This window comes from Anastrepha obliqua, chromosome 1, assembly GCF_027943255.1.
Source record: "Anastrepha obliqua isolate idAnaObli1 chromosome 1, idAnaObli1_1.0, whole genome shotgun sequence".
Taxonomy (NCBI): domain Eukaryota; kingdom Metazoa; phylum Arthropoda; class Insecta; order Diptera; family Tephritidae; genus Anastrepha; species Anastrepha obliqua.
The window spans coordinates 107,395,389-107,422,282 of record NC_072892.1 but is presented as its reverse complement, the minus strand read 5'-3'; the positions used below and the strand labels follow the sequence as shown (position 1 = coordinate 107,422,282).

Sequence of the window (26,894 nt, the reverse complement as noted above, 5' to 3'; positions counted from 1 at the left end):
GAAAGTTGATTTGTTTTCATTTTAAAACATATTTTCATATTTACCTCTCCATTCACTTTAGTTGTCTATTCCACACATAACCTGGACCTATCAAGTCCGCAAGAAAAATTCTAAACCTTCACTAATGCCCAACTTGAAAAAACTAAATTAGTAAAACCCTTCGACAAAGTTTTTAGCAATGTGGTTTATTCCCAAAACTTGCCGTAAAGTAAACAATTGAATTAACAAATTCCTGGTATCCAGGGACACGGGCATTGATTTTATTTATACTGTTGTCACAAGTATGTGGAATTATGAGTAGAAAGTAATACTCGTCGTAGTAACTGCGGTTATTGGTTATTGTGAGCTAGAAATGGCATAAATACGAATGAATTAGACAAGATGGTGTGTATGTCACTACAAATATACATAATTATGTTTCTGCAGATGTGTGTATGTAGGTGCATGCACAGTTCCGAGTAGAAACGAAATTATTCATAAATTTTATGGTGGAGTAGTAATGCCAAAAAATTTTCGTTTGAAGATACATACATACATACTATATATATTGTATGTATGCATAAATATTAATGCATCGGAGATATCTATGCTCAAATAAAATATGAAATTTTTCTTATGGAGAATAAGGATATCTATTCACTTTAAACTTGGTATATAAACGTTATGATATGGATGTTATTTGATTAAGAGCTTAGCTTGGCTTGGCTTAGCTAATTAACCATCAGACCATCATGCAACTGGCAGAGGACTTGAACATTGCTTATGGATCCATTCAATACATTGTATAAGTAGTACATTATTTCGGTTTGCGCCGTGTTGCTGCAAAGTGGTGATATAACTTTGTTGTGCGTTCTCTTGGTATGCTGTCTTTATTTTGGCGAGATATTATGGATGCCATATTAGTAGTCCTGAATGTGTCCAAAAAATATTTGTCTGATATGATTTGCGTTTTTTGTACTTCATTGATCCATTACTCATGAACGTAAAATCATTAGGTAGTAGAAGGACTACTCTCTCCCTCACTTTCGTTTTTGATTTGATAAGCGGGGCGTTTCAGTCCTCGTCCTTACTCGAGAAAACTAATTTCAATATTCCTCAATAAAGCTTATGAAATCTTGATAATTTCTGGTTAGAGATGGTTAGATTTAATTATGCTTCCAAAGCTCCGGTTTCTAGAACTTTGAGGGAATTTAATTTGCTTTCATAAACTATTGGCTTTGATTTTTTTCACAAAATATTCTTTCAGAGTGTTACTAAATGAATTGTTTAACTAGTTTCTAATTATTCTCTAATATAATTTTTTTTTTGTAAACTGTGAGAAATATTACATTTTCTACACCAACACGAAATAAGCTTAAGTATAAATATAAATTATTTTTAATTGAATTTCTAAAATAAAACATAATTGTTAGCATTAATCTGTTTTTCATAGTCTCGCAGTAAAAATGTCATCCTTGCCAACAAGTGCTATTTTGGACTAAGTAGGCAATTGAATGTGAAAGTCCTCTCTCTCTCTCTCTTACGTATGGCGCAGAAGCTTGGACGATGACAATATCCTACGACGGATTCCTTGGACCTTTGCACGTGGGTGACGGCGAGTATCGTAGGCGATGGAACAATGAGCTGTATGAGCTTTAAGAAGACATAGACATAGCGCAGCAAATAAAGAGGAGAAGGACTTGGCTTCACTTGGTGTGTCCAACTGGGGCCGGTTAGCACGAGAAAGATATGACTCACGCGCTTTATTAAACTCGGCCAAAATCGCGTAAGCGGTTATGGGGCCAATCAAAAAGAAGAAGAAATTAAATTAGCTATAAAACTGAATACAGTAGGTTCTGCTTTTATGCGGTAGATACGTTCCCAAATAAACAGCATGAAAAAAAACACCATAAAAAAGCTACTAGTTCTATAGTAAAACTATAGATACGTTTCAAAAGTGCTAAAACCGCATAAATCTGAAATAATGTAATAAAATCGCATAAAAAAGGGTACTAGTCCCATATTATAACTATAGATACGTTCCATAGGCCGCATGAATCTGAAATAATTAAATAAAATCGCATAAACAAAATATTGTATTTTTGAAAATTATATCATTATTTAAGAAACGTCAGAATCGAAAAATAAATTTAAGTCAGAAATAGAATCAGACAATACCCACATGTTGCGCGTTCGTTTAGGATTTGGCGTAAAATCACTTTCGTCACTTTAGGAAATGTACACGTCTGATCTAGATAGTTATGCAGGCGATTCCATACTTGTAGGGTTAGCATTTTTGATATAATCTGTGATGAGTTTTTGCTTAGCTGGTTTAGAATCTTGTTTATATGTACAATTCCCGATAGGTCGACATGCATTTTGTAATTTAAAAAAAAACCGCACTATTTCAAAACCGCATAAAAAAAGCCGCATAAAAACAGAACCTACTGTACTCGAAAAATTTATAGATTTGAATATTTTAAGATTTGAATGCCAGTAAAAGTGAAATCTACGATTCCTTCAGAAAACATGCTAATCTTAGATTGTATGGTTTTTGGTACTGATGAGCGTCGTGTATCCTTGGAAATAAGCACTCTGCGGACAGTTTCGGAATGGCATTTTTCCCCAAGATATTTTTCAACTTCCTTTGTTATTGTTGGAGCGCTCTCATATAGATTTTCACCTACTCTTCGCAAGATCAATATAGAAGCATCTTTATTGAAAATCTTTTTATGTTGAACAATGCCGGAACTTAATTTAATCATTTCAGCGTTATAATTTTTTTCCTCAAAAATACATAAATAAATACATGAAAAATATGAAAGAACCTTAACAGAACTGAATTTCCTTTCAAATTCTTTAACCTTTGATTTTTTTTTTGTCTAAGTCTAAATTTATAATTTTAATAAATTTATAATATTCTTTCTATTTTCGTTAATTTGAATCAGTTACATTCAATCGGTAAAAATGCTCCTACTTCTAAATTATGGAAGAATAATTTTAGTGTTGCATTAATTCTCGTAGTTTAAGCACAGAATTGTCAATATGCTTAAGTGAACATAAGACTTAAATATAATAAATAAACGAATATTGTCATAGGTGATTACTGCATCATTTTGTATTGTTCACAAATTCGGGTAATTTTTTAATCATTAATTCTAATACCTTGAAAAAATTGCGGATTTTAAAGTCTATTCCTCCTTCTATCTCCTTTCTATTAAAGCACGTTCGTATTCGTTCGAAGATGTGCGTACAGACAGATGACATAAAAGCCGTCTGCCATGTGGAGGCGGTAATAAAAAGCATGTCATAAAAAATTGTTTTCGAGTTCATTGTTCTAATAATTTATACACATAAGGTTCCATCGAGCATGTTATGTGAAAGACTGAAGCCTACCGTCAATGAACTCATTGGGCTTTATCAGAGTTGCAGATTCAATCGCTCTGGCACAAATTTTTAAGAACGTGCAATTGATGATGTAAATATCGACGATATTGACGCATGCACACCAATAATAATATCACAGGAGAATTTCTCTTGCAAATAAGTTCTAAATTCGATTAAGTAAGTAATTAATAAGTAAAGTGTTCATCCAACGAACGAAGTCAACACTTTATAAATCTATCATCAAGCCCTTCCCAATGTACAAGTATTACAATGTTTGATTAGGAAGGCCTTAAAGAGTTCGGAAGAAATATTCTAAGGAAGACTTATCGCAGGTGAAAGAGGAATGAGCTGTATGATTTTTACGGCGACATAGATGGCAGACCTGCTGGGTACGTCACATCGTTCAAACGTATTTAAGCGCTCCAGGTCTTGAAAGTATTCTATGCGATACCAGTAGTTGGTAGCTGAGACGGAGAAAGCCCTCTTTTGGATGGAAATAGAAAGTGAAAAAAGACTTGGTTGTCTCTAATTGACTTCCAGTTCTCACGCCTTCCAGAGCTCAGCAAAAAACGCACTGGTTATTAAAGCGATAATCAAGATGAAGAGAAGAAAGCACATTTTACTTCAGTATTTACATTTTTTCATAAAATTTTAGTATTTTTCAACATAATACACATTCAAATATAAAATATTTTTATAATCAGAATAAATTACTTTGGAGGGGTTAAATTTGGAATACTGGCCTCCATTATTTTTCTAATACATTTTTTTGTTATTGTTGCTCATTAAATTATTGCACAGTTTACAGGAAACATAAATAACAAAATATTGAATTGCCGATTTCTATGTTCAGAGAACTAAAGGGTGATCAATTTAGAGGTATCAAATTTTAAATTGAAATAAAACAACGAAAATTCAAACTGATTAGGCAATCTTTATTATTTTTATGAACCATCTATGACATTTATTTCTTAATGTTTCAAATTTTTAACCTTACAAATGTTCGCCGAAACTGCGCCGTAATTCGGTCATCCGTAAAGAACAATTTTGAATAGCTCGCTGGAAGACTTCGGTTGGTATCTCGTGAATAACTTTAGTAATGTTAGCTTCCAATGCCTCAATAGAATCTGGTTAATCTACAAATCATTTAGACTTTACATACCCATAAATAAAGGCCGAAGGTGTGATATGATACGACCTTGATGGTCAAGGGAGATAAATTGCTCACCGAAACGAGGACGCAGTAAATAATCCATTGTTTCACGGATTAGTGAGGCGTAAGTCTTTCCAAGATGAATTGTCAATGTATAGGGGAAAATGGGGAGTTGTGAGACATTGTTACCTTTCGGCATTATTCATTTGTTTACATTCGATTTTAAGTGTCAACAAGTGTTCTCGATGCGATCTCACTTTTCAGCTGGCATTGGTCATATTTACACGCATTCGACGCGTCTCTCCAGTCACTGTGTTTCGGAATTTCTCGGTAAGTTTTTTTCATCATTTGTTTTGCGATACATTCGATCAGTTGTTGAAGCAAATTGCAAATGTTAATATATACAAATTACTAATTGTCCTATTTGCTTTGAATTTACACATTCACTTGGGCATGAACGTTCGATGTGTTTATGACTACGCGGCCATTTAAAAAAATGGGGAGTTGTAAGACAACAAATGTGGGAAGTTGTTATAGGCGCGCAGCTATTTTAAGGCCTAGCAGAGGGTAACTTCTCCTCCCTTTTTCAAGAAGTACAAAAAAGACAAAGACTAGGAAGAAGTAGAAAGATAAACCGATTTAAAGATTTATGGAATCGAACAAGAATAATTTCGGAATCATAACGGGAATCCTAACTTGGAACTGTAGATTGAAACATCATCTTAATAACCTAGAAATATACTCCAATGGCTCTTGCAGGTTCTGTAGCGAGGAAGATAATTATTATATTATATTTTACCAGTGCATGAAATAAAACTCAATAAAATAGGACAAATACTAAGATTTATTGAGGAAGTTGGGCTCGGAGATGCAATCTGAATCCATGAAGGATGTATGTATGTAGGTATATATTATATTATATTTGTACAATACATCTGTCTGTTCAATCCATCGTAATACATATTAGCACATTTTGCGGTTAAAATAGAAAATAGTCGATGTTCATCTAAATAAATGGTTTTCCAATAACAGGTATTAATGGTGAATGGATTGCGCTATCGAGAGATGATTAACGATTTTTTATGGCCGGAATTGGATGGTATTGATCTGGACAACGTTTATTGTCAACAAGACGGCGCTACGTGCCACACAAACAACGAAACCATTGATCTTTTACGGAAAAAGTTTCCGGACCGTGTTATCTCTCGAAAAGGTGATCACAATTGGCCACCGAGATCTTGTGATTTAACACCTTGTGACTTTTTTGAGAATGTATAATACCATTTAAATTCATGGCTAAAATTAATGAAACATTTCTTCCTCTTGTTGTTGGAACTATTATATGGGCTGAAGTATTTATCCTTATGGTCACGTTGACGTTTTTATTCTCAAAATTTCTTTTTATATTTTTTAAAGTAATTGATGGATTTTCTTCAATTAATTTCTCCTCATAGTTTAAAATCTCATCACTTAGTTTATCATTTCTTTTTCCACCACGTCTTCGTCTAATAATCTCACATCCATCCTTTTTATACCTTCTAATTATAGAAGCGGCTGTGTTTTTATCAATTCCAGCTAATTCTGGTGACTCTGCAATAGCTTTACCTTCTTCATAGCATTTTATCAAAATCTCCTTTTTGTCAATACTCGTTTTAACATAATTTCCCTTAAGGTTTCTGCAACGAGGAAAAGGTAAGTTCTCTTCATTTTCTAAATTGCTATCATCAGAATCTTCTATGACCTACATTATTCGCCGATAATGACGATTATTTACCGGACTTCCTGTATGTATTATCTTCAAAAGTTGCTTCTTCAGGCGATGTATTGGTGTTCATTATCATAAACTTATTTAAGGGTTTTAAGGATTTTGAATTTCAAATATTTATTTTAAAATATTTTTATTTATTTATTTATTTATTTATTTATTTATTTAAGTCTTTGAATTACAATCCTTACAGACTATGATACAAAAGTTGCTTAGATTAAGCTACAAATATATTATATGTATTTAAAAACTATACTAGCTACTAACTAACTATAATATAGAATTCAAAAGATTTAAAAGTGCTGTTCTTGAAAGCGAGAAATCAAGAAGAACATCATTATGAACGGCATTTAATTCCCGTAAAGCACGAGTAATGGGAGCATTGCTGGCATACGTAGTTTTAAAGTTTCCCCCATAATAAGGGTAGAAGTTCCTAAGAGATCGCTGGGGAACATTAAATCGAATCCTTTCCAACAAGTAGGGACAATCAATTACTCCAGTAATAATATTATGAGTAAAAGACAGACACAGCATATTTGAGAAATATTTTTTGCACACGTTCGATTCTATTAATAGCTTGCTGACTACAAGGTCTCCAAATAAAAGCAGCATATTCTAAATGAGATCTAACAAAAGATGTATACAGTAACTTAATGGTATAGGGATCAGAGAACTTAGTGGCGTTCCGTCTGACGAAGCCCAACATCGAAATAGATTTAGAAGTAATATAATTTATATGGTTATTAAAAGAGAATTTGTTATCGAAGATGACGCCAAGGTCCTTGAACTCACTAACACACTGCAGGGCACATGCCGAGATCCTGTACTTAGTGCACAAAATATTAGATGTTTTAGAGTAAGATATTTGGAAGCATTTAGATAAGTTCAGCGAAAGTCGTGAATTCTGGCACCAGAAGTAAAGCCTATTCATATCGGCTTGAAGTTTAATGGCATCCTCTTGCGTCTTGATCGCTGAGAAGATCTTAAGGTCATCAGCATAAAGCAAAAATTTAGCAAATGTGAAACAACTTTTGATGTCATTAATAAATAACACAAATAAAAGCGGTCCCAAGATACTTCCTTGCGGAACACCTGAGATGGCAGCAAAGGAGGTAGATGAAATACCATCGATTGTTACAACACAGCGTCTATTGCTCAAATAAGAGTTTATCCATTGCAGAAATGTAGAATGAAAGCCAAGACTAGCTAATTTTTTAACTAAGATTCTATGAGAAACTTTGTCGAAGGCTTTCGAAAAGTCGGTGTAAATACAGTCAACCTGGAAGCCAGCGGAGAAAGAATCAATGCAGTATTCACTAAAAACGGCCAGATTAGATACTGTAGATCTGTTAGCAATAAACCCATGCTGATTAGGGCAAATTAAGGATTTAACGGCAAAACTCAGCTTTGCATAGACCGCATGCTCAAAAATTTTGGAAATAGTCGACAGCTTAGAGATAGGTCTATAATTTCTAACGTCATTTTTATTGCCACTCTTAAAGAAGGGCGTAATGAAAGAGAGTTTCCATGCGTCAATGAAACACCCCGACGATAAAGATTTGTTGAAAATAATTTTCAGGGGATAGACGAAGGCCGGACAGTTTTTTATCAAAACTGCTGAAAGTCCATCAGCATCAGTTTGAGAGGATGATTTCAATTTAGTTAAAGCATTACTAATATCCTCAGAAGAGAGCCAAAGACTTCCAAAGTTCAGGGCATAATCTAAGTCCGAAGAAAAGTCGGATGGGCGATTAAGTTCGTCGTCAGCAAAATTAGACTTAAAAAATTCAGCAAACAAGTTTGCCGTTTCAGTTGGGGTTCGCGCTTGGGTATTATCGAAAAACATACCAGTGGGAACACTGGCACTACTCCTTCTAGATTTTATGTATTTCCAGAAATATTAATAATTACACAACAAAAAAAGAAAAGTTTTATTCTGCGTTTACTGCTTACTTTAAACAAGTGTTTAACCTTATTATCAGCAAAATAATAATATTTGGAAAGTAATAATTAATTTCATAAACTTTAATTTGAAATAAAAAATCTTTAATTTGAATTTAAAAAAATTTAATTTGAAATTAAGAAACTTGAATTTGAAGTTAAAAGCATATATACAGACACATATAATTGACGCTTACACGCTTTTTGGGTGTTTCGCCGAGTTCCTCCTCCTATTTGTGGCGTGTGTCCTGTTGTTGTTCCATAAATGGAGGGGACCTACAGTTTTAAGCCGACGATATTTTTTATGAGTAGCTTTTTTGTGACAGAAATACACTCGGAGGTTTTCCATTGCCTGCCAAGGGGAGACCGCTATTAGAAAAACTTTTTTCTTCATTTTGGTGTTTCACGGAGATTATAATCTACGTACTCCGAATTCCGGCGGCCATTTGCAGGAGATATATTTATTCTAATTGAAATTTGTTTTGTTTTCACAAATTTATGTGATTTCAAAAATGAAAAACACATACATGAAGTTACATACTTCTATGAATTAATTTTTTTAAGAACACTTTTTTTTTTTAAGAACACTTTTATTCCATGTATACATACATTTCGCAATATTTATAGAGTAACTTAAACTAACAGCTAGGGAATTTCAGTCGTTTATGAGATGCACCCAGTGCTACAACCCATTTCGGTTTTTTCAACTAGAAAAGGAGATCTCTGGTGGGTTTTCTTTTGAGGCGGGTAAAAGCAATGGGACTGGCTATCATTTCCGCTATCAGGAGTTAGAGTGAGCTTGGAGTCTGAGATTATGGAATTTTGCATATTTCTCTATTTCTTGCACAACAGTGCATGTCACGGTGTATTTGCGAGTTTGTAATATAGTAGGGTGAGTTGGTGATCATTCTTAATGTTTTTGACTGAAATCGTTTTAAAATTTCGATATTGGTGTTTGCCGCAGTGCCCCACAGTTGAATACCATATGGCCACACGGGTTTTAGAGCTGCTGAGTATAAGAGCCATTTGCTTTCAAGAAAAACTTGGGAATGACGATTTAAAAGCCAGTGAAGGTCTCTGATTTTAAACCAAGTGCTTTTCTTTGTGAGAATAAATGTATGTGTTTTCCACGTTAATGTTCTGTCTAGATGTATTCCTAGATATTTGATTTCATTGCTTTGGGTTATTTCCATATCGATGAGTTTGACGAGTGGGCACTCACAGATTGATTTTGTCGAGTCCATTTTGAAGTTAGAAGAAGCTGCTTGCGGAAAAGTGTCACTTGCTAGTAAATCAGTATCATCAGCAAATGTGCTTATAGTTACTCCTCCAGTTTCGGGTAAGGCATATGTGTAGAGTACGTGCAATATCGGTCCCATTACGCTTTCTTTGGGGAGCGCCCGCTGAACTTTCGCAAAACTCGGAGAGATGATCTCCTTCCTTGACGAAGAAATTTAGGCTACTGAGATATAGCTTTATAAGTATGTAGAATTTTATGGGAGGGTGGTTTTACTTTTGTAGAGCAAACCGTCGTGCCCAACCCTGTTAATGGGTTTGGGCAATGTCGAGAAACGCTGCTGTACAGCATTTTTTTTTTTTTTTTTGTTCGAATGCATTGTGAATGTATTCAACAATTCGCTGAACTTGTTGTATAGAGCTGTGTTCTCTTCGAAAACCAAATTGATGATTGGGTATTATTTTTCGTTCTTCGATGATCGGGAACAGTCTTTTAGGAATAAGACATCCCATAAGTTTGGAATCGGTAGCAAACTGGTTCGACGATACGATTCAACTGAATCTGGTTTTTTGCCAGGTTTGAGGGCCATTTTAATTTGAGCCACTTTCTATTGAGCAGGAAAGTTTCAAGTTAGTATAATTGCATTAAATAAATACGTTAACAGAGTAACTCTTATTTCTTGGAGCTCTTTAAGTACTTTGACTGTAATAAGATCGTAGCCAGGAGATTTTTTTGTGTTCAGATTTTTAACCGCAGATTTTACTTCAAATTTAGAGATTTTACATATGGGTGGGTCCATTTGATAGGTTTGTGTGAGTACAGAATTTACGTCTTCTAGAGCACCGGGTGAAGAGGCCGTTGAGTGTGGGGTAAGTACTCTGTTTAAGTGCCGGGCAAGTGTCGCTGCTTTTTCGGTGTCGCTTTTAGCCCATTCATTATTTTCCATTCGAAGGGCAGGTAGCTGGAGTATAGGTCTTTTTATATTTTTAACAGCCTTCCAGACCGAATACTCAGAATCTGCTGTAGCATTAAGACTACTGAGATAGCGATTAAGTTGTGTGCTTTGTTCATTAACAAGAGCTTCTTTAGCTTCACAAGCTTGCCTTGCGAGTGTATTTAAATTTTTTTTATCTGCCGGGTGTCTAGTTTGCTGCCACTTTTTTCTTGCAATCCGTTTTTCTCGTAGTTTTCCTTTAATACTGGGAGAAATTTGTAGTGCCTTTTTTGGGAAGGAGATAGGCGGGGTCGAATTCCAAGCAGCTAGTTGTAGCAGCAGTTTAAATGTTCAAAAGCTTCAGCAATATTAATTTCGCTTTTTAGTGAAAGTTTTAAATTCATCGTTGAAGATACTATATATTGAAAGTGATTCCAGTCAGTTTTGTTATTATGGAGGTAACATTGAGCGGTTGTGTCGGCAAGGGAGTTATGAAGCTCAATTTTTACGGGGGAATGGTCAGAGGAGATCTCGAAGCAGTTGCTGCACTTGAAGTAAGTTAAACAAGTTTTTATTTCATGAATATATTTTAAGTTGCTATTACAGCAAATTGATAACTGTTGAGATTCCGTTCTCTTGAAAATGTGTATTAGATATTTACAGCTGCTCCATCTCCATTAGTACATCTTCGCTGTTGTCAAGTACCAAACATCAAAGTCTTATATCAGTGCTGCCAACACCTATAAAAATGATCCGGATTGTTCCCGTGGGAATTGGTCGTGATACTGAGCTGGATAATTCAAGCAACCACGCCTAATATAACATAAAATGGGGAACATTTAAATGGCAAAGTTTTAGGCTATTTTTATTTTCATGTTTTTATTGTTATTATTATTACTTTTTTTTGCAAAGCATGCAGAACTTGTTTGCTTATTGATTTCTTGCACGTTTGCAATATATTGTACTTGTATAGGAATATATTACATGTATGTACGTATGTATGTATATGAGTGTTAGAAAGGTTATCGCACACTAGGTGAATAAAAGAACTTAGGTACGTTTCAGCCTACAAATAAATAATATTGCACACATACTATGTATATAAGTATGTACGTATGTATGTATGTGTATAGAAGAGATTATTCAGTACTTATTTTGTACATGCAAAGAAGCACTTATAACTGCAGCAGTGAGAGTTTGCATCCCGCTATATACTCATATACACATACAATCTATAAGTGTATATATGGACGTATGTGCATAGACGAACAACTTGTATGCGCATAGCCGAACAACGTTTCTTTGCTTATCAAAAAAATTCACTTTTTTCTTAATGCAACTGAAGTTGAACAAAAAATGTGCCAACCTTTGTAACCTTAGAGAGATACTACCGTCCAATGCATACATAGATATGTCTACTCATGTACCAATAGGCGCAAACATTGTCATATATTTCTACATAAATTTGAAATGTTGAAAAACCACGAGCACGCTTAACATACATACGTACATACATATGAAATGAAGAAGTGCCTCCTTGATTACACTAGAAAACTCAAACTGACTTTGGAATTTTGCAAAGGTTTGCAACAAATATCGAGGTAGGGTCAAACTTGCCAATAACTGTGGAGTTACATATGTATGTATTTATATGTATACTTAGGTATATGTTTGTAAAATCCCTGCAGTCAAATACTAAACTAATCAGAAAACATATTAGTTTACAACTAGAATTTCTGACTAAAATCGAAGTAGTCCGAAAAAGGCCAGATTTGCATCGATTATAAAAAGACATTTTTATGCATATTTTACTGATTATAACCTTTTAATTAACTTTTATTTGTATATAATATATGTATATACATATAATTAGGGCTTATACTCTTTGCGGCGCCCTATGCTCTAGATAGAAGTTATAGGAACCCATATATAGACATATATATACTTATATTATACCCTCTTTGGCTGTTTGGCCGAGCTCCTTTTCTTATTTATGGCGTGCGCCTTGATGTTTTCCAACATATTGAGGGACCTACAGTTGTATGCCGCCTTTCAAAGGCAGATGATTTTTTATAAAGAACTTGTTAATAGTAGAAATACACTCGGAGGTTTGCCATTGTCTGCCGAGGGGTGACCGCTATTCTTTCATAAATTGGTATTTCGCCCCCGCGGTTTGGAACCTGTGCACCTCCAAATGGTAGTAACTTTTTTTTTTAAATATTTAATATTATTGGCAAAAATAAAACTAATGTATTTCTTGTACTTTTATTTTTTAATTATCTCAAATTTGTGGTTTTGGTGCATAGTTGGGCAAGTATTTTTTTGTCTATTTCGCACTAGTATAAGACTAGGTTATTTCTGATCGAAATCTGACAATTGAGATCCAGTAAGACATTGCGAAGTAAAAAATACCAATTGCTTGTATGGAGAAATATAATTGTGCTAAATCAGAAAGATAGCACCACTGACGCGTACCGAGGCAATGCTTAGTTACTAGCATATTTTGAAAGAACACATTCCAAGTTTCAGCCAGATCGGTCCATTTCTTTCTGTTTGGCATTTGTTTGAATCAAGGAAATCAAGAAGAAACAAAAGGAAATTTTTCAGACTTGGGCAAATCTTATTAAAGAGAGACTATGGCGGAAAATAAAAAAGATTTCGACGACGACCTGAAATTTTACAACAAAAATAAGTTTTTGTTTCTCTTTCTTTCTTATCGATATACTGAATTTTAAAAAATGTGTTACTGTTGGGTGCCCGCATGGTCCTTAGTAGATTTTTGAATATTGCAAAATGTATGAATTAAATTTTTTCTGGTTTCTGGTAAAATTCTTCTTAGTTAATTTTGTCACCCTGTGTTATTTAATCGAGGACATTTTTCGAGTCATTGGCTCGAATTATCCAAGAAATTTGAAAGTATGGACGGAGAGCCTTCGAAATACAAAATAAGAATCAGAAGCAAGCATTTTTAAATACGTATAATTTTATATAAACGCTGAATATATATTGTATAGAAATATGCGACGTTATTTGCTGACCTTACTTAAATGTAATACGTGCATATGTATTTCAGAAGGTTATTGAAAAATAATAAGATTACGAAACTTTTCCGAAGAGTATGCTTTTTGAACTTTGTACGTCTCCGTTTTTTTTTTTAGATGAGATCAAAAAATTCTTGTGAACTTGGATGGAAAATAATGAAAGCGGAAATAAAATATATATAAACATTCTTGTTAATATTATATATAATATTAATATTCTTGACTTCACTTTTAAAAATCTGTATTTATGTGACTCTCCATACAAAAACAAAAACGGTACTGCTTTTCCATCGGAATTATAAAATTTATTAGTGTTTTATAAATAAATAACGTTTTTAAAAATGTTTTTGCATGAACATTACCTCAAATGAAGCAAGTGATATTTGTGAAAAAAAGTTAGACATAGATGGATTAGATTTTCAAGAATTTTAAATTGTTACAAAATATATATCGGGTGTTTTTTAAGCTGCATGAGTACTAACGATATCGATAACTTTGGTTTGACAACGGAGAATGACAAACTGTGTTGGCATTCCTCTTCAGTAAGGCTTGGCGAATCATTATGAATCGTTTAATGCCAAAACAATGCTTCCAAATTGGGGAAATTTACTTTAAAAAAGAAATAAATCTGTTCGGCAATTTATAGAGCACTGGCGGTCTCATCGGTCTTTATTTCTTTCGAAATGAACAGGGAGCTGCCGTTATGGTGAATGGTGAGCGCTATCGAGCAATACTGACTCAATTTGTGTTTCCAAAAATTAATCAGCTAAACATGGACGACATTTGGTTCCAACAAGACGGCGCAACTTGCAATTTATTTCTATATTCAAGCCACCACTGACGTCATACGGCCAGATTCATTGGAAAGAGTTGTCAAAAATTGGACTGTTGGAATGGACCATGTAACTCGTGCACATGGCGGACATATGCCGGATATCAATTCAAAAAATAAATGTCATGAAATTCCCATTTAGTTAATTCTTGCAAAAATTATAGATCTTAAAATAGGGTGATTAATTTTGCAGAAATTGCTATTGTAAAGATATCGACTTCTTACCACGAAAAACGTATAAGCGACACGATTATCAATTTTCACTTTTTGATAGATATCGATATTTTACAGTCGTACGCATCGTCTGTAAAATTTGTGTAGCTATAGATACATCAACATTGATAAACATGAAACGACGGGACACCTGGAGACTAACGGCAGTCATAACTGGCCTTTGGTCTGTGGAAAAAGAAGCAGCCAAAATGGGCATCCCTCACAACACATACTTTCACAGTTGCAAACAACCGGAGAAAAAGGAAACAATCTTCCATTTCCTCTGCGAATGCCCTGCCCTATGGAAGGGCAGAATGTTAACCCTGGGCAAACCGTTGTTCGAGAGTCTTGAACAGCTGTTTGGCTTAGATTTCAACAACCTGATAAGGTTCCTGAACCGCACAGAGCGGATATAGTCATGCTGTAAATAACTGGTAAACAAGTTGGTAACGAAGATGTGGCAACAAAATGGTACAGAAGCGCTAGTTCGATTCTGGAAGAATCACCACTTAAACCAACCAACCAACCAGAATTCGTTGGCGATTGAAATAATTTGTAAATCTCTTGTGCACTATAATACTAAAATAATCATTGCATCGGCTAAGTACAAACATTTTCAAGCTCTTTGCGATAAAAACTATTGTATTATATAACGGATGTTTAAATTTAAAATCCTACGAGGATATTAAGGATACTTCATTAGAAAGCAATGAAGACGACCGTTTATAATAGTTTATGTTGAAATTATAAAAGAATTTACTATGCTTACAAAATTAAATACAGTGTACTCTCTCCTAACGGACTCCTCTCTTAAGCGAACACCTTCCATAAGCGGACACTTTTTTCACTCCGCTTAAGAGAGACTACACTGTATTACTATTTAAAAAAACAAAGGTCGAAGTCGCTAGCAACCCGCCTTAACTTTTTAACCAAAACAATAAAAAATCTGTTTTTTTTTTTTGTTATTACATTTATAACTTAAGTTTATTTTTGTCAAGTATCTTATCACCATGGCATCGAAGAAGGTGTAAGGGCAAAAAAAAATTGCATTACTTAAAACTTAGAGGAAATAAACTTTGCACGGCGGCCGACGAAGCCAATTCGGAAATGCATATGTATATTCGAAACCTCGAAAGCTCCTCATAAAAACCGTCTACCGTTCGGAAGCAGCATATTAATGTAGGTCCCTCCATTTATAGAAAACATCAAGCCACTCACCATAAATTGGAGAAGCAGCTCGGCTAAACACTCAAATAAGGGGGCAAGCGTCAATTGTATATGTATGTATGTGTATATATAATTGCTCGTGAAACACAATACAAAGGTTACATGCTCAATTGCTGATTAAAATATACATTAGATGCTGAAATAATGAAAAAATAAACCTTTTCCTGTAAAATCTACTTTTTGTCACTTACATCTTTTTCGCGGGTAAAGTTCGATATATACATATGTACATATTTCATATTTATTATGTTTATTTGTATTATATGAAAATAAAAGTTTGTCACAGGCTATAGTCAAATTAATAGTTAATTACTAAGAAAACTAAGAAAAGGAATGTATAGAACCTTAGAAAAATAAGAAATTAAAAATAAGAGTTCAAAATATATTTGTTTAAGAAAAAATCAATTGATATAGAACTCGAGATCTCATGTGAATTAACTAAGTGTAGAAGCAATTGGGGTATTGCGTGAATATCCAGTTTTCCCGCCACCCTCATAAAAAGGCAAGAAAACACGATTGTTTTCTTTTGGGATATTAAAATTGAAAAGGGCCAAAGGAAAGTACAATCCAAAGAGCCACAGTAGAGCCAAACAATGTTAAAAGTCAACAACGATAATAATAAGTAATAACTTACTTACTCAATGGTTAAGCATAAATACAGTGAAAATACAAATCTGCTAGCTTCCAAGGTCTTAAAGCTTATTAGAAGCGACGAGAGTTATAAGATGGCGTAGGTTCAGAAAATTTCAACGATCGCAAAGTAAATTTCATTTATCTATACTAATATTATAAAGAGGAAAACTTTGTTTGTTTGTTTGTTACGAATAGGCTCAAAAACTACTGGACCGATTTTAAAAATTCTTTCACCATTCGAAAGCTACATCATCCACGAGTAACATGGATTATATTTTATTTTGGAAATAGGGCTCGAGATATAGGTCAAAACGTGGACCCGGGTAACCTTCGGATGTGTATGTACAATATGGGTATCAAATGGAAGCTGTTGGTGAATGCTTTAGTCCAGAGTATTTTTCATGCCGCTCTGTGACTGGGGTCTCGAGATATAGGTCAAAACGTGGACCCGAGTAACCTTTGGTTGTGTATGTACAATATGGGTATCAAATGGAAGCTGTTGGTGAATGCTTTAGTCCAGAGTATTTTTCATGCCGCTCTGTGACTGGGGTCTCGAGATATAGGTCAAAACGTGGACCCGGGTAACCTTTGGTTGTATATGTACAATATGGGTATCAAATGAAAGCTGTTTATAAGTGCTTTAATACGGGGTAATTTTCATACCTATTGATGACTAGGGTCTGGAAATATATGCCAAAACGTGGACTCGCCGTGTCTTTGAACCGAATTAAACCAAACTTACACACATTGTTAAGTAGGTATTGAAGATGATTTCCGTATAGTTTGAATACCTATTGGCAGATAGGGTCCCGAGATATAGGTCAAAACGTGGACCCGGGTAACCTTCGGACGTGTATGTACAATATGGGTATCAAATGAAAGCTGTTGGTGACTACTTTAGTACAAAGTATTTTTCATGCCGCTACGTGACTGGGGTCTCGGGATATAGGTCAAAACGTGGACCCGGGTAACCTTTGGTTGTGTATGTACAATATGGGTATCAAATGAAAGCTGTTGATAAGTGCTTTAATACGGGGTAATTTTCATACCTATTGATGACTAGGGTCTCGAAATATATGCCAAAACGTGGACCCGCCGTGTCTTTGCACCGAATTAAACCAAACTTACGCACATTGTTAAGTAAGTATTGAAAATGGGTTTCGTAAAATGTGGTTGTAATTCGGAGCACTGGCAACGGGTACATCGTTCTTTTGAACCAGCCATAATGTCGCTTACTTTTTTAACGCTTGGGGCGGAACTGAACTGTCAAATTGACAGTGTGAGTTACAATGTGTCAATATTTCTTTCTGATTTGGATGCCATAAGGAAAAAGTAAGTGCAACATGTAAAAATTGTTTGTGAATTTTTTTGGAGTGGATTTTGGAACAGTGAATAATTTCTTACGAAATTTGAGAATTTAATGTGAAATCCGAATGAAATTATGTGTTCGTGGAAAAAAATTTTTTTTCGTTTTTTTTTTTTGAAAAATATAAATGGATAATGGTTAAAAAAGCTCCAATGCTTAATAAAACATATAAATTGAAACGAAAAATTCATGGATGATCATATGCGTTGATTTGAAATTTAAAAACAATCTTCTTTTTTCCTGATTTTCAATTTATATTTTATATTTACTCAAAAACAAATAGAAAAACAAAAAATATTGTTAATGCCAAAGCGCTTGAATAAAGAATAAAGAAATAAATAATATGAAAAGCATATATTTTCTGTTCTAAACCATATCTATTCTATTTTAGTGTGCCCAGCGAAGGGGGCCGGGTTTGCTAGTTTTTTATAAAGGTATAGTGCGGCGGCCTCCGTAGACGAATGGGTTGGTGCCTAACTACCATTCGGAAGACGTAGTCTCAAAACACCAAAATGAAGAAACAGTTTTTTGTAATAGCGGTCAATGGCAAACCTCCGAGTATATATCTGCCATAAAAAGCTCCTCATAAAAAACCTTCTGCCGTTCGAAGTCGGCTTAAAACTTTAGATTGCTCCATTTGTGGAATAAAATCAAGACGCACGCCACAAATAGGAGGAAGAGCTCCGCCGAACACCCAAAAAGGGTGTAAGTGCCAATTATATATATATATATATGAATAGTGCATTCAAATGTTTTGTTGAAGCCCTTTGCTCCCAAGTGAAATAATAAAGAAATAAAAAAATAGTGCGTTCTACACAAAAAAACTACCATACATCAAAAATTCTATTTTTTTTAGTGATTTTGGAAAAATTCTGGGTATTCACTTTTATATCAAATTTAATTTTAGTATAACAAAGTGCAACTTTCAAGTAGCTCGAAAATCTGGTTGATTTATTTTTCTTTTTTTTTCTTTTTCGCTGAGGTGTTGATTTCCGAGCAATTGTTTTGTTTGTACAAAGTTTGTTTAATTTTGTACAAAGTTTTGATCTTTGAGTTATATGGTTTTGCTGTTTAATTGAATTTTACAAAAAATAAATAAAATAAAACTTATATACAAATACAAATTGTTAAAACTTCATCGTCGCAGGTGTATGTTATTGTTCAAATGGTATCATGGGCTTATCTATAAACAAAAACTCACATAATTTAAAGTCAAGCAGGGGACCGAAATTTAATCTGTACTGAAAAGCAAATAATTGGACTAGATTGACTTCGATTTGAAAATCTTTTACAAACACAAAGTAAACTAATTATATTAATATCTATTTCATTTTACCTGATGCCAAAAGAAGGAAAGAAAGGACGAATTTCAAATTAGTATTTTAGATCGCGCACTCTGGATCGTTGCTAGGGCTGGTGGGGTGGTGGGGTGGTCCTTGGGGCCGATACCAATGTACACTTATCCCATACTTTTCAACCAAGATTAAGACTTGTACAACAAGCGTCGCACCACTCTGAATCCATTAGCAATATGGAACAAAAAGCCTGAGAGGATACTCCAATTCAGAAAATTCCTCCAAGTTTAGGCTTGCGGTTAAACACAAGGGAGCACATTTAGATATACAATTGAATTACAAACTATAAAAATTAAAAAAAAACTCTTAAAGCTTTCTTATTACTATCGTTTTTTTTTTTTGTTTTTCCTTGTAAAAAATTGCCATTTTTAAAAATGATTTGTTTTAACGAAAAAACTACCACCAATAACAATCCGAACATAAATCACTATAAATTATTATGTTAATCGTCTGGATTGAAACTCCTTATCAGCGACGCAACTCACACTTATAAATACACATATCGCACATTTACTTCAAAAGTGTCATAATTCCAAAAATATTACTTTGAGAATAACGAAGCTGAAATGACCACCAGCTCTGATTTTATGCTGTATAAAAAATTCATGGCGATATCTGCTGTCAGTGTCCGATTAGATGAAAATATGTATCTACTTTTACTCAGGGAGGCATAGTGGATTGTAATGCTTTTAAACCGTTTTTCTCGACATTTTGGTTTTTCGAGTTATGACATTATTGAAGTAAGTGAGTGTTATGTACATTTGTATATTATATATGTATGTGCAATTTATGACACCAAAACGACTTTTAGCGACTAATAAGAAACATGTTCAGTCTAGAATTGAATTTAAAATTAAACAACAAAATAGTTTACAAAATATTCAAAAAAAATTCAACACATATACATACATTTTGCAGTTGTTATGGGGGTGTTATAAATCTAATAATAATATAATATAAGAAAACTAATAGTAAATCAATTTAGTGGCATAAGCAGCAGCGCATGTGATTAAAATGTGATCTGTTCATGTATGCTGAGAAGAGATTAACGAGTATGTTCAAAATCGGTTCAAAGTTCGTTTTCAATGAAAAAAAAAGGTAATTCTATGAGCGAGAATCCAACAGTATTTATATATGTATGTATATAGCCTTGGTCAAAAGTATTAGGCACCCTATTAATTACTGAATTTCTGGTTTTAAAAAGTGAAGTAATGATCTTTTATTAATAAATCAGTACAAAAAAAAGTAATAGAGGCTTTTAATATATATAATAATTAATATTTAGTAGGTCCACCCTTTGCTTTGAACCTTCTCCACTCATATTCCATCAAGGGAAGAGTGGACCGGGGGCTACACTTGGGAACAGGGTCTGGTGAACTTGTTCACGGATGGATAGAAGTTGGGAGGAAAGGTTGGCCGAGGAGTTTTCTGCGAGGAGTTCCCCATCAGATTCAAATTCAGGTTACCGGACCACTGCAGTGTGTTCCAGGCAGAGGTAGCCGAATCAAGGAGGCAGCCGATTGGCTGCTCATATGCGTACTAACAGTCAGGAAAGTAAATATATACTCCGACAGCCAAGCGGCAATAAGGGTCCTCGGGTCTATGACGGTGCATTCGGAATTGGTCAAGGAATGCTTGACCTCACTTTCGACTGCGTCCGAGTTCTTTGACATCAGCCTTATCTGGGTTTCCGGTCACAGCGATATTGTGGGAAACTGTGAGGCGGATGAGCTGGCCAGACAAGGGACATGTGAGGTGATTTCCCCGCGAAGGGAGAAAATTGGGATCCTCCTGACTACCTGCGGTCTGCTCCTGGAAAGATGGGCATAGCGCCAACTCAGCGAGCGCTGGGCAAATACACAAACGTCTAAGGTCGCGAAATCCTTCTGGCCACGTGTGGACCGGAGGCGCTCGGGCGAGCTTCTGAGGCTGACAAAATATTAGCTCTCCAATCTAGTGGGTTCTCTCAAAGGACACTATGCGCGAGGCATGCTGTGAGGCTAGGAATTATTCATGCCCCTTTTACGATGGATGTATGGAGGATAAGGTGGAATCATCTCAGCGCCAACTCCTTAGCTGCCCTGCTTTGGCGGGGCTAAGATCCAGGTATCTTGGCTCCTACTTCTTTGCTACGCCTGCTGATATAGCAGGCGTTGACATTAGAAATCTGATGAATTTCATCAGTAGCACAAAGTGGTTGACGCAAACGCAGCACAGTCATCGTTCGTAGTCCATACACCCCAACACCATCTCTCCCCTCCCTCTCCCCGCGTCCCATCGGTCTTCCTCTCTCACCTCACCTCCTTCATAATAGTATCACAAAGGACGAATCCGTTTTTCCTCGTCCAAGTGTGCTCATTCCTTGGGCAACCATATCAACCTAACCTAACCTAACCTAACCTAACCCTTTGCTTTGATAACAAAAGCAATCCTCTGGGGTATGCTGCGTACAAGCTTTGCACATTCGCCTGCGCTTATGGCGGTTCACTCGTGAATTAAAGCATTTCCCAGGGCTAATTGCGATGCTATGCTGTGTTCCTTTATCTTACGTTTTAAAATATTCCACATGGGGCTTAGATCTGTAGACTCTGCTGGTAAATCTAACAAAAATCAATGCATCGTAGTCGCTGATTTGTGACGAGGAGCATTGCCTTGTTGGAATTTAACTCTATCGCACGTTAACGAAGGCAAAAGTACAGTTTCTAATACATTTATTTCCGCAGTCGATATAGAAACCCTCAACCTCCCACAATTATGCTAAGCACTTGGAATACGAAAACTGGAAACTTTATTTTATTTCTAGAGAAGACTGCAAACGATTGGTTGGAATACTGGCGGAACACTGCGTCACCCCAAATCATGTAGCCAAAATGGGATTAATTCAGAGCGATGCGTGTCCACTGCCCTGTTATTTGTAGGACTGTTGTTGTGGTTATTGTAGCAGCATAAACATTCCTCATGCATATAAATGGAGAATGCTGCTGAAGTGACAGTCCTTGGCCGAAAATAAATACGCGTCGATCCGGTAACGCAGAACCGACTGTCATGGGAACGTTGTAGGACTCGACAAATGAGCCTAGGATCAACATATTTTTCATCCTTGAAGGATATTGCTTATAATAGGCTGAAGGGCTTGTTTAAACTCGCGAAGACGGGCATTAAGAATTACTTAAAATACAAAAATCTCTTCGACTCCAAAAACATGGCACTGGCAACAGGATGGAGCTTAGAGTCTAAGTGAGATCTTTTTACAGATTAGCCTAATACATTTATGTACTATTGACTGTCCATGTGACCCTCACAAGCCATACAGCCTCTGATCACAATGCTGCCTCCTCCATGCTTAACTGTGAATACCACGCAATCTGGATGGTATTCCTCGGTACTCTTTATGAAAGGAAAAAGAAAGTGATTTTCTAAGATTTGTATTATTTCCTCAAAATTGGACTAGGGTAAGAAGCTATGGGCGTTGATATTTTAAAATAATGTAAACTAAGCCTCCCTCGAAGCTCCATTCATCAGACAACAGAGCATTCGACCAATCTTCCTCTGTAAAGTGTTGATATCGGAGAGCCCATTCTAAACGCTTTTTCCAATTTTTTTTCTGGAAGCCACGCCTTCTTTCGAGCTTTACATATTTTTACACCTGCTTCCAGAAGTCTCCTTCTAGCTGTTCGAGCACTAACGGATTTTCCAATTTCTTCCGTCAGGAGAGCTGCAAGGGCTGAAGAGAATTTTTTACGATCCTTGAGAGACTCGCGTATAAGTTTACGGCCTTCCCGTGCACTAGTGAGGCATTTCCTACCACGTTTTGATTTATTTATATATATTATAAATTTGAAATGCCAAAATATATTAAGTTTACCTTTAAAAACCTTTTTATGGCTTTTCCCACAATACAATATTTTGTTGACAAAGACACAAACACACTAGTGATACATTTGCAAAAAGAGCGGTCACTTTGAAATTACTCGTATTTTAGTGGAGTATATATGTACATATATACTTATATCGCATATATGTATAAACTTATATTGTATATCTTATGGCGTTCTGGATAAAACTTCAATTTAACCAGAATTGATCCCGGCATATCCAAGTTACGTCCGGCATGTGATGTCACTTATACACACTCATCTAACATCTCACCCCCTTCGGCTCCACGCTGTCGAAATATTGTTCTGTGCCCATCGTTAGATGAGATTAAGGGTTGCTAATGGCTTCACCGCACAAAGTATGGATTTTTAAGCTGCTGCATCATAAACAACAACAGCCAACAATAAAAAAATGTCTCATTAAAAATCTCACTCAGCACTAGGAATTAAGAGAAACGAGTCTCATTTGGATCTGTTAAAATTAAAGTTACTATGAAAGTCTATGAAAACCTGTTTTATAGAGCATTCAAAGTCGGTATTTTTCGTACTGTATATATATATACTTATATCTATATATGTATATATATATATGCATATATATATGTATATTTATATATACATGTGTCTTTATGTCCTTTACTTTTTGGTTACTTTTACAAATATAAATCGTAAAATAATTAACATATTCCCTAATGGGTAGTTCATAATATACAGTCGAACCCCAATAAGTCGAACTTCGATATCTCGAATATTTGATATCTCGAATCAAATTGCTTGGCAATGACGTTTAGAGTGAGAATTGTGTGTAATTTTTACTTGATAACTCGAACTTCTATTACTCGAATATCTTGATAACTCGAACAGAATATTTGGCGCCAGCTTTGATAAGTCGAATTTCCAGGGGAATCCCCTTATTACGTGTTGCTTATTTTATAGCAAACAGATGTCAGCAGTTGGGTCGCTGCACTGTTTAAGACCACAGGTATTTTATTAGTAGTTCTTACGCGAAAATAAACTCTGTTGACATGTCATCAAAACGTTGTTTAAAAACTTTATTTATTGACTAAAAATTTAAACTATTAAAGTAAGTAGAAATGGGTGCGCGAAAAAAAGATGTAGCTGTAAAGTTTATCAAACTTGCATTTTTTCCCCCGAATATGACATCAAAATTACAACCACTCGATCAAGGTGTCATACAAAATTTAAAATGTTATTATCGTCGCAGAATTTTAAAAAATACTATAAAATGCTTTGAAGTAAACAAAAATCTTAACATTACATTAATGGACTGTGTTGATGAAATAACTAATGCATGGAATATCGATGTTAAGCCTGAAATCATCTCTAATTGTTTTAGAAAAGCCGGCTTCGGTTAATATTCTGAATGGGAGGAAGAAGATGACATTCTTTTGGTTTTTATAAGCGAACACATAAAAGAAAGGAGTAAGGAAGAAATTCAACTGCAGAATGAATATGAAGCTTGGCAAAATATCAAAGGTACAGAAGGTGCCACCTTTAATGATTTTATGCATGTGGATGACGATATTGTTACTTCAAAGTTTCCCACGGATGAAGATATTGTGGAGCCATTGGGATCTAAATCCGATTTTGAGCTTGGTAGCGAAAGTGATATAGAAGATGATTTGCAAGATGATATGGTGCAACCAGTTTCAATCGAGGTAGTTGCAAATTCGTTCAAGATTTTGCGGTCACAATGGTTTAAATAATATTGAAGCTTTTTTTGAAGATCAGAATAAAAAATCCTCTCGTCGATCCCAAATAACTGACTTTTTTACTTTAAAGGAATGAAAGCTATACATCTATTCATACAATGTTATTAATTATGTATATATAATTTTAAAATATACACATACAATATTATATAGCAACTATACATAATTTGAAGCATGTACTGTTTTATCAATAAAATTGTTTTCTAACCCTTGAGTTTTATGGATTGTTTTATTTTTCCATCAGCTTTTATTTTGTTTATGGATTTTTATGTATGTATGTACATATGTATATTATATTTGATAACTCGAAATCTTGATAGCTCGATTTTTTTTTGTGGCATGTCATAGTTCGAGTTATCGAAGTTCGACTGTATTTCAATTTAGTTCTCAATCAAGTATTCTTAAATGTTATGCTATTTGCTATGTTACGTCTCATGTATATTATATGTTTTTTAGTGTTGTACTTTGCACCTTCGATTATTTCATTGGCTTCGCCCGCTTGTTTGTGCTTCATCAATTTTATCATTGACGTTCATCTACTATTCATAAAAAAATATCGGATTTAATTTCATTCGAAATAACCTCACTCTTATAGGCACAACCACCTAACAGAAGTGTTGCCGCCAATTATTAATTAATTTATTTATTTTGGTGACGAATAAAGAACAAAAATAACTGTTTTTTTCTGGGTGAAATTGAAGATACAAAGTCGGATGATGTATGGTTTTAGTAGGTGGTTTGCGATATTATCTTCACATTTCGCAGCCTATTGCCCGGTAATCCTTATTATCCACTACTCACTTTAACCTAATTCCATGGTTTACTGTTTCCAAGCCTAATGTTTATATAAGTTATTAAAGCTTATCAAAATTTAAAAATTTTATTGTAACTCTTATTAATGAATTAATAACAATAATATCAGCCAATTAACTTTCTTAAACTATGGAAAAGGTAAAATAATTTCGTGTGCATCGACACGACGAATATTTTATAAAAAAAAAAAAACAGATTAAAAAATAAAAACAAACCACAATCGCCAATACGAAAATCACTTGTGTGCATATATACATACATACATGTACTTGTATACATACGAATATATACAAGGTGCATATACATATGCGCATGTAGTCTCGTGGTTAACGTGTGCCTGCGCAGCAGTGGACTCAAAAACTATTTACTGTATCAAGAGAATTTCAAATGTATCATAATACCAACAATGAAAGTACTAAGTAAATAGTACTAACAATAATGTGGCACAGGCATCCTTCAGTGGTGTTTAGGCCGAATTTCCTTTGCTGCAAGTGAAAATCCTAGATTATTATACCACCGTTCATAAATGTAAATCAGCCTGTTCAAGGAAATAATAGGAATATGCATTTAAGCCATTTCTCTGGCAATATCTAAAGAATGAGCCTACGAACTTACCCAGAAACACCAACAAACTCAAATTAAACCCACACACTAACCACTTTTATCAGTATTCACCAAATAAAGAGCCTTAACCGCCTCGTGGTGCTCTTATTGCCCTGGCACTATGGCGTTCGGGATTAAACTTCAACTTAACCAGAATTGATCCCGGCATATCCAAGATACGTCCGGCATGTGATGCTACTTAGACACACTCATCTTTCATCCCACCCTCTTTGGTTCCACGCTGTCGAAATAGAGTTCTGGGTCCAACGTTAGATGAGATTGAGGATTTAAAATGGCTTCACCGCTTTAAGTATAGATTTGTAAGCTGCTGAATCATAAACAACAACAACAGACAACAATCAACAAATTTCTCATTAAACATCTTACTCAGCACAGGAATTAAGAAAAACGAGTCTCATTTGGATCTGTTAAATATTAAAGTTACTATGAAAGTCTATGAAAACCTGTTTTATAGAGCATTCAAAGTCGTATTTTAGCAACGTTTAGATTTTGTGGCCGTTAGAATTCACCATCAATTAGCCTTAACTCTCTGTCAGGACCCCGGTTACGTCAGTCAAGCCGCTGATTCTTTTCTTCAAATTCGTTAGGAGTTGGTTAACGGTGTGATATTGGCCACACTTTCTGAATTTTGTTCACCATGTGTTTTACCAGGTTTGGTCTTCAACTATGGTGAAAAGCGAAACTGATCGTGTAACTTCGGCTCCCACGTCACCGGCAGCAGTATTTAGGAGCAGAATTCTATCCGTTCACTTCACCTGTATTAACCACTCGTCCAATCAGTCGTTG

General features: G+C 34.9%; 1 protein-coding gene across 1 annotated transcript in view; it reads right to left on the bottom strand.

Annotated features, from left to right (window-relative positions):
* Positions 1-26,894, bottom strand: part of LOC129235432 (rootletin) — a 71,380-nt gene that overhangs the window by 31,941 nt on the left and 12,545 nt on the right. The window lies entirely within an intron of this gene.